Here is a 9,564-nt window from a genome sequence, read left to right as displayed (position 1 = left end):
CTTCCTGCAGGACCTTGCACCTGTTAAGAGCCCAGAACTCAGGCACTGACTACTAGCTCTACCCATTGCCTCCTCCCTGGAAACACAATTAGCACCCTCAGGATAACAGCCTGCTCACACCAAAGAAAGAGACAGCAAATATTCAAACTCCCATGCCAAAAATTAATAGTAACCCCCCCACAAAATACAAAGGGGGGTTCTTGCATAGAAGTAGCCCCCAAAGACTACAGTTTACTTTCCCTAAACTCACAGAAAAAGAAAAACATGAGCAAGATGAAGAAGCTCAGGAACCATTCCCAGTCAAAAGAACAGGAGAAGTCACCAGAAGCAGCAAAAAAATGAAACAGACCTCTGCAATTTGATAGACACTGAGTTCAAAAGGGAGGTAGTGAAAATACTGAAGGAATTAAGGCTGCATAGCAAGCAATTAAAAGCAGATATAAACAACACTAATGCAGATTATTTTAAAAGGGAACTAGAATATATAAGGAGGGACACAGAAAAATCAGAAAATCCATTTGCAGAAATGCGAACTGAGCTAAAGACACTAAAGAGCAGAAAGAATCATGCAGAGGAGCAAATTAGTCACTTGGAAGATAGAACAAAGGAAATCACCCAATCAGGGCGGCAGACAGAAAACCACATAAAATAAGAAACATTAAAGCATATAGGAGACCCATGGGATAATATAAAGCAGGCCAACTGAGGCATAATAGGAATTCCAAAAGGAGAAGCCAAAGAGAAGGGGATTAAAAATCTATGTAACGAACTTAGGTCTGAAATTTTTCCAAATGTAAACAATTCTATGTTTCAAGACACAGTCAGCACAGAGGGCCCCAAACACGTTGAACCCAAATAGGCCCACAGCAAGACGTATTATAATAAAAACGGCAAAAAGTACAGATAGAGGATTCTAAAGGCTGCAAGAGAAACACAAATCATTAATTATAAGGGAAGTTCCATAGGCCTATCAGCTGATTTCTCTACCAAATCCCTATAGGATAGAAGAAAGAGGCAAGATATATTCAAATTCTGAAAGGAAAAAAATTGCAGCCTAGAATACTCTATCCAGCAAGAATATCATTTAAAAGAGTAGAGCAATACTAAACTCATTCTAAAAGAAGTACTGAAAGGGCTTCCCTAAATTAAAAAAAAAAGAAGTAAGACGAAATAGGAGGAGGAAACAGCTGGAAAGCAATCACTTAAATAAGCCAGTATACCGATGTTAAGAGTGGAAAAAATAAACTACTGTCACAGTGATGGTAAATACAAGTAACATCAAAAGGACAAACTTGAGCATGTTAAGAATGGACTTCAAAATCACAGAATGTGGGCAAGGGAAGTAAGAAAATATAGACTTTTTTTTTTTAATACTGTGCTTGAACCTATATGACTACCAGGCTAAAAAAGCAAGCAGATACAGGAAGGGGTTAACATACTAAGAAAATAAGGGCAACCACAAATCAAAACCAAACATTACATTCACAAAGACTAAAGAGAAAATTACACAAGGGTAAAATAAATGGAAATCATACAACCAAAAAAAGAAAGGAAGAAAGAAGAACCATGGAGTCAACTGGAAAACAAGGTATAAAATGGCAATAGACACATATTTCTCAACAATTACATTAAATGTCAATGTATCAAATGCTTAAATCAAAATACACAGAAAGGAAGATTCCAAAAAAAAAAATGCAAAAACGTACAATTTTCTGTCTACAAGAGACTCACCTTAGGGCAAAGGACACATATAGATCGAAGGTGAGGAAATGGGAAAAGATATTTCATGCCAATGGACAACACAGGAAAGTAGGAGTTGCAATACTCATATCAGACAAAACAGACTTTTTAAAAAAGGCCATAAAGAAAGACAAAGAAGGGCACTATGTAATGATGAAATGATCCATTCAAGAAGAGGATACTTCAATCATCAATATATATACCCCCAATATAGGACCACCCAGATACCTACAACAAATACTAGCAGACATAAAAGGAGAAGTTGATGGGGATACAATCATAGAAGGAACCTTTAACACCCCCTCACATCAATGGACAGATCCTCTAGATAGAAAATCAATAAGGCAACAGAGATCCTAAATGACCCAGTAGAAAAAAATAGACTTAACGGACATTTTCAGAAAATTAAATTTAAAAAAATCAGAATATACATTCTTCTCAAGGGTACATGGAACATTTTCATGGATGGATTACATACTGGGACACAAAGCTAACCTCCACAAATTTAATAGCATAGAAATTATTTCAGGTATCTTCTCTGACCACAATGACATGAAACTAGAAATCAACCACAGGAAAAGAAATGAGAAAAAAACCAAGTACATGGAGACTAGACAACATGCTCTCCAAAAACCAAAATCACAACGGAAAAATGGGCAAAAGACCTCAACTGACATTTCTCCCAAGATATATAGATGGGCAACACACACATGGAATGCTCTACAATACTGATTCTTAGAGAAATGCACATCAAAACTGCTATGAGGTACCACCTCACACCAGTCAGAATGGCCATCATTAACAAGTCCACAAATAACAAATGCTGGAGAGGGTGTGGAGAAAAGGGAACCCTTCTGCTCTGCTGGTGGGAATGTAAGTTGGCAGAATCACTAAGGAAAAGAGTATGGAGGTACCTTGGAAAACTCTACATAGAAATATCATATGACCCAGCAATCCCACTCTTGGGCATATATCTGGACAAAACTTACCTTGAAAAAGACACATGCACCTATATGTGCATTGCAGCACTATTCACAATACCCAAGACATGGAAAAAACCTAAATGTCCATCGACGGATGAATGGATTAAGAAGAAGTTGTATATATATACAATGTAATACGATTCAGCCATAAAAAAAAAACAAAATAATGCCATTTGTAGCAACGTGGATGGAACCAGAGACTCTCATACTGAGTGAACTAAGTCAGAAAGAGAAGGACAAATACCGTATGATATCACTTGTATCTGGAATCTAATATATGGCACAGATGAACCTTTCCACAGAAAAGAAAACCATGGACGTGGAGAACAGACTTGTGGTTGCCAAGCGGGAGGGGGAGGGAGTGGGATGGATTGGGAATTTGGGGTTAGTGGATGCAAACTATTGACTTTGGAATGGATAAGCAATGAGATCCTGCTGTATAGCACTGGAAATGATATCTAGTCACTTTTGATGGAGCATGATAATGTATGAAAAAAGAATGTATTCGTGTATGTGGGACTGTGTCACCTTGCTGTACAATAGAAAATTGACAGAATACTCATAAACCAGCTATAATGGAAAAAATAAAAATCATTAAAATATGAAAAAAAGAATGCATAGATTGGGATAAGAAGAGAGGCTGAAAGTGGTGTTTTAGTTGAAGGAAAATTTATGAGTAAATTAACAATGCAAGTGCACACAGGAATAGTGATGGAACAAACATGGCCAAGGGTCATGTCCTGGGGAAGAAGCAGAAATCAAGGTTGTATGTCACATACACAAAGACAGTAGAGCATCTGAAATATCAAAATTAAAAACAGAGTTGTTTGAAAACTAATGAAAGACATTTTCAAATTATTGATCAAGGGGGGATAGTGATTTTCTTCCATTTGACAAATATTTCCTGACCACTGTAAATTGCCACATAATATCAATGTCTGGGATTGAACATAACGGGGATGAACATAATAGAGAAGTCCTATCCCTTTTAAGCCTGTATGCTAATCGCGGGAGAGCAGAAGAGAGGGACTAGCTCTAAAGGTACGAACAAATATATATGTAATATACTGAAGAGTGACGAGTGGCATGAAGTGGAGAAAAACAGAGTAAAAAAGATAAAGGCAGCTGGGGAATACTGAAAAGGAAGAACAGTCTAGATAATTTATATATGGGACTAAGGAATAATATTAGAGTTTCTGATGGCATTTTGCAAAAGCATCAGGACAAATCAGCTCACAGATGACCCTGTGGTAAACTTACAACAGATTCTAGTCTCCTCACAAAATTCTAATAAACCATATTAAACCTACAATAAAACATCAGGCCAACATGAGATTCTTTTCTGCTCAGATAGAACTTATGCCAAATGATAAAAAGAGGTTTAAAATGATGTCAATTACATAAGAATCACTTGGTTACCATAAAATGATCTTAGTGACTTTAATAAAGGTAATTTGCTTGACCTCAGTATCTCCCAGTGCATCCTGATGGGTTTTGGCCACTGAATCTCTCTACAGAAATGTACTGATATTGGTGCAGGGCTATCACCTAGGACTTGATGGAAAATTTGAACTTTCCATGGTAAGGAACATAATTATCAACTCTAACCTATTTGCTTTTATTTTCATTCTTTTCATCCCAAATGTTTTAGAGAGAAAGGTTTATATTCTGAAATTCTATGAGATTCAACACCAGAAAGCAAACATGAGGTGTTAGAAAACTTTTTTTCAGTGACATTTCAGTAAGGAAGTATCCTAATATTTTTTTCATTTTAATATTAGCATACACTAATATTTATTTATCTAAACTATTTTGCGGTTTTTAGATTTCAGTTACTCCGTATTCTTTCTATCTCTTGTCAAAGCTGAAGGCTATGGGAAATCTAGAATGTGATACAAACTGCAAAGCACACTGACCTCGTCTGATTTTAAGTCAGACTTAAATACACAGGCAAGGACACAAAGTTAACGGTGTTAAATACTTCAAGAACTTCTAGAGTGGAATAATGAAGTGGTTAACATTTAATACTTGAAAGCAAACAAAACTATCATCCAGGGCCTTTATTTTAATATTTGATTCTGGAAAAACAAAACATATTCAACGTGAAATGCATAGGATACAAATCACTCAACATTCCTAGTAGATCACTAAATTATGATAGAATACAGCCACTTAAGGAAAATTAAAATTTGTTCTCAAAAATGTATTTAAGATTTAAACGGTTTTCCCTTTTTCTAAATATTAGAAAACTTAAGTATAAGGTCACCTTATTTTTATGTGTTAGTCTGAATCTACTGTGATACACTTCAGAAAAACCTTATATAATTTTCTTAGAAACATAAAAATATTAGATAAGTCAGTTCAGATAAGAGGTACCTAAATAATTTTTATGATATACATTTAACGAAACACACTTGGCAAATAACATTGCATAAGTTCAAGTTTCATACCATGTTATTTGATAAAATTCTAAATAGTAATGTGATTGCCAATTGCAGCATTAGTGAGCACTCTATCAAGTCATGTAATTGTCATTTCTTTCTTGTGGTGGGAATAACTGATATCCAGTCTCGATCTCCCAGACTTATTTACCTATCAGTTGCAAGTTTGTATTCATAAACACTAACTCTCTTATTTCCCCAACCCCAGAGTCCCTGGTAACCACTATGTAATCTATTTTTTATGAGTTTGCCTTTTTCAGATGCAGTTGTTGTCTTCCTCTGACTTATCTCAGCATGTTGTGACAAATATGATACCCTTCCTTCTTAAGGCCGAATGTTCATCCTCTTTTATCCATTCATCCTGACAGGTGTACTTAGGAGTTTCTATATATTGGCTACTTTACATAATGCTGCTATAACAGGAGTGCATATATCATGTGGATAATTTGTTTTCATTTCCTCTGTGTATATATGTATATGTACAGAAGGGGAATTGCAGGAGCACATGGTGGTTCTGTTTTTAGTTATGTGAGGAAAGTCGATATTGGCACCCATCATGAGTAAAACAATTTACATTCCCTCCAAGACGTTGCTACACACTCTGCGTTTTCCACATTATAGGCAATATTTCTTTTCCCTTGTCTTTCTGATGACAAGCATTCTGACATGTGTAAGGTGACACATCATGGTTTTGATCTGCATTTCTCTAATGATTAATGGTGTTGAACATCTTTTCATTTGTCTCTTGGCCTTTTGGATGTCTTTTGTAAAAACATATTTTTAGTTCCTCTCTCCCTTTTTTTTTTAATCTGAATGTGTTTTTCTCATTGAGTTGTATGTTTTCATATATTTTCTGTAATTAACTTTAAATTTTTAAATGACAAGTTTTGAATACTTCTCTTTTAAGTATCTCCTTCACATTTAACAGACGGATTTTGTGGAAGTGGTCACTAAGGATCACTGCAAGGACTCCCAAAGAAGGCATTAGGATCATTGTCAGGACCCAGCAAACAAGGTAAGCCATCTCATGTCACTGAGATAGAGGTAGGACTGCAATCAGTATTGCCTAACCCCCATAGCACTGTACAACTGTTATAGGAAATAAAAGTTACAGTTAACCATAAAGTGCTAGTATACAACAAGAAAAATATGAGCACATGTGGCAAAATGCAATGCAGATTAGACTTAAGCCATCATAGATTGTGTTGTGTATATAAGACATGCTGCAGAGTCTAGAGTGTGGCAATTAGTATGACCAGAGACATTCAGTTACATTTATTAAGTAGCATTATGTATACACCAAGCTTTAGATAAAGGAAGAAAAGGTGTAGCTATCTGGGCAAAATTCAATAGGAATAATGGCATGAGAGATTCAATGTTTCTGGAAATGGGTATGACACTGGGAAAGCGATAAAGAGGTGACCATTAATGCATATTTTATTCCTGAGTTCTCTGAGTTGACTTTCCTCAAAACTGAACAGTACTCTCATTAATCCTTAATAACTTCAAACAATTCTTAAAATGCAAATTAAACATATCTACTGCATGATGATTTTAAAATATTTACCCCAGTGGGAAGAGTATGTGAAAAACTTTTGCTCAATCCAAAAGTTTATATATACACATACACAAAAAGCGATTTTAAATTCATTTTAAGGATCTCTAACATAAACATTTAAAGTGAAATTGTGTGGGCACAGTGAAGCGAGCATCATTATGTCGATTTATACACTATATTTGCATAAATTCATAGACACAAACCTTTGCAACTATGGGCACCGCTCCTGTAACCATCAAAATCATCTTGTGAATTTTTACAGAGTTGAGGTCATAGGAATGGACATGCTATGCTAACAAATGTCCCCTAGAGCTTCATGTACCACAAGACAGTAGGAGAAGCTTGAAGAAGCTCACTCTTTACTGTAAGAAGAAAAATTTAAGAGGAAAGCTATATATATTTGAATTGGAATCTTTTTTTTTCATTATAGATGGTTTAAAATGTTCTTCATTTTAGATTATACACTAAAGTGAGCCAGTTACACACAGTTCCTTGGGCTGTACAGTAGGACTCTATTGCCCATGCATTCCAAACGTAACAGTTTTCATCCACCAACCCCAGACTTCCTCTCTGTCTTATATATAGATAGTTCCTATCTCAACAGACAATGAATGTAGACATAACTGGGGATAACCAGCACTTGACAACAGGTTGATCCTCCCTGGATTTACAGATCTCCCAGCGATGAAGACCCTTTCGTTTCTGATGTTCCAGACCATCTGTCTTATCATCATTGTGGGAAAACTTGGTCGAGTGGCATTGATATACAGAGAGCATCATCCTCACACACCAATGCACCCAATGTTTCTGGGTAACTTTACCCTGATGGATTCTTGTTGTTCCTATGCCATGACCCCCAAGACAATAGAGAAGTTCTTTTCTAAAGACAGGATAATTTCCCTCTTTGAATGCATGGCACAATGGTACTTTCTCTGCTGATCTGAAACTGCAGACTGCTTTCTCCTGGCAGCAATGGTCTATGATCTCTATGTAGCCATCTGCAACCCACTGCAGTCCCACACCAGGATATCAAAGAAACTCTCCATTCAGATGACCACAGGGGCCTACAAAACTGGAAACCTGCTCTCCCTCCACAATTCATTTTGGTTTTCTGTTCAGGATAACTTTCTGTAGGTCACATCAAATCTACCACTTTCTTTTTGTGGTGTTCTTCCATTATACAGACTCTCCTGTGTTGACCCTTATACCAATGAATTGATGATATCACCCTCTGCAGGGTTGTTTTAGGTCTTCACTATTGCCACTGTAATAATGTCTTATTTTTTCATCCTTTTCATAATTTTCACATTGAATCCCAAGAAGGCCAGAGGAAAAACCTTATCTATTTGTACATTCCACCTTCTCTCTGTCTCAGTATTCTATGGATCTCTTCTCTTCATGTACCTTTGGCCAAATTCAATTAATGAAGAAGATAAAGATAAACCCCTTGATATTTGTTTATACTCTAATTATTCCCTTATTAAATACTTTCATTTACAGTCTGAGAAATAAGGAAGTAATAAATGTCATGAAAATATTATGAAGAAGATGTCATACTATTCTTAAGTAAACATCTTGCAAGGACAACTTATTTTCCTTTGATTAAGCTTCATTTCCAAAGTCAAGTAATGTCGAGAAAATAGAAAACAGCCACTTTATAGAAAATATTAAACTGCAGAAACACAACAATCTATGAGTAAGATTAGGAGTTCAGAGCAAGAGTTCAGAGCTAATATGTGTACCAAAGTTTAATCTACTAGATTTCAAAAGGAGGGAACTAAGTAATTACTCCCGAGGTCACAAACTGTGTCAAGGTATACTCAATCACAACAGTAATTATATGTTTCAGAGTACAGCAAGTTGGAGTTTTCAACAAATTGAAAGATGCTATGAATATTATTCACTATATAGAGGATTACCTCCATTTAATAGAGTTGGCCATATTCTGGAATCTCAAGGCATAATATAACAAATATCTGGTACCTATACCTTTATATTGGTTGTAAAATTTCCTGTAGTTTGACTAGTTTGTCCATGATATATACAGTGTCATTCATGAACAGGTTTATTTTCAAAAGGAGGGTGACATTATTATTTGCTTTGCTTGTTATTAGGAATACCTTTAATCTGGATTGATTCCAATGTAAGTAGTGATACACGCATAGCATTAACAAAAAGCTGGAGGTGCTGTTGGAGCATAAATGAGGTAGAAAATAGCAAAAATTTAAATATCTGAACAAAATTACTTATTGATCATCCCATGTGCGCATGTGAAGGAAAAAAATTAATGCACTTAGGAGAACCTATTGTCTGCTAGTTATAAGCTAGACATTTCAAACTTGCAACCTATCAAGAAGTTAGACATGACTTTTCGTGATTTCCCTTAGCAAAAATCTCATACTTTGAAGTGTTTTGGAGTTTGCCCAAGTCCAACCAGGTCATTGGTCCCAGCTCGAATTTGATTCAACGTTGCATTTTCCCTCACAAGCACAGGAGTTCAGAAAGTGGAGATCTTCGTAGTCTGGGACATTTAGTACTTAAGTAGCATTAGACGTAGCTGTGCCTTTACATGTGGGGGAAAGTTTACATTTGGAGACAAACATGAATGGGTATGACCGGAGGTAACATTCATGGAAATGAGTGTGGCACTGTGAATGGGGATGAGGGAGATGAACCATGGAACAGAGTCAGAATGCTGACAGCAGTATGGGTGAGAGCTAGCGGTGAATATGAGAAAGTAACTTGGAAGAGGATCAGATCACTGAAAACTTAAATGCCACCCTAAGGTATCTGAAGCTATCTTAGAAGCATAAAACAGTGATGTCTTCCTGGATCATAGTAG

General features: G+C 36.1%; 1 pseudogene; it reads left to right on the top strand.

Annotated features, from left to right (window-relative positions):
* The first annotated feature begins 3,445 nt into the window (after positions 1–3,445).
* Positions 3,446–8,265, top strand: LOC125111194 (olfactory receptor 5K1-like; annotated as a pseudogene).
* The last annotated feature ends 1,299 nt before the right edge of the window (positions 8,266–9,564 follow it).

The sequence above is a fragment of the Phacochoerus africanus genome, chromosome 1 (assembly GCF_016906955.1).
Source record: "Phacochoerus africanus isolate WHEZ1 chromosome 1, ROS_Pafr_v1, whole genome shotgun sequence".
Lineage (NCBI taxonomy): Eukaryota > Metazoa > Chordata > Mammalia > Artiodactyla > Suidae > Phacochoerus > Phacochoerus africanus.
This window is presented reverse-complemented; position numbering and strand designations above follow the sequence as displayed.